This window comes from Microtus ochrogaster, chromosome 2 (genome assembly GCF_000317375.1).
Source record: "Microtus ochrogaster isolate Prairie Vole_2 chromosome 2, MicOch1.0, whole genome shotgun sequence".
Classification (NCBI taxonomy): domain Eukaryota; kingdom Metazoa; phylum Chordata; class Mammalia; order Rodentia; family Cricetidae; genus Microtus; species Microtus ochrogaster.
Genome location: NC_022010.1, coordinates 32,759,776 through 32,760,181, shown reverse-complemented (window position 1 = coordinate 32,760,181; position 406 = coordinate 32,759,776).

Genomic DNA, 406 nt, shown 5'->3' with positions numbered 1-406 from the left:
AAAAGAAATAGGAACTTATTATTAACTGCAAAAGGCAACCTTAACTTGCAAGGTCTTAACGTGGGACAAACAGGAGCCTATTCTTTAACTGCAAACAGAAAGCTTAATCCACACAGGACAAGCAAGGATCCATTCTTAATAGTCTTAGCTGCCAATAGAACCCTTATCCTGAATGGTGTATTTTTCTTGTTTTGGTCTCACAAGTTCATTTATTAAGAGCACCGGTTGCTCTTCCAGAGGACCAGGGCTTGGCTCCCAGCCGACAGAAGGCTCACAACCATCTGTAACTAGTTTTGGGAGCTCTGGCAGTCTCTCCTGACTTCTGCAGGCGTTGGGCATGTACATGGTAAAGATACATGCAGGCACACACGCATACACATGAAATAAATAAAATACTAAATCTTTA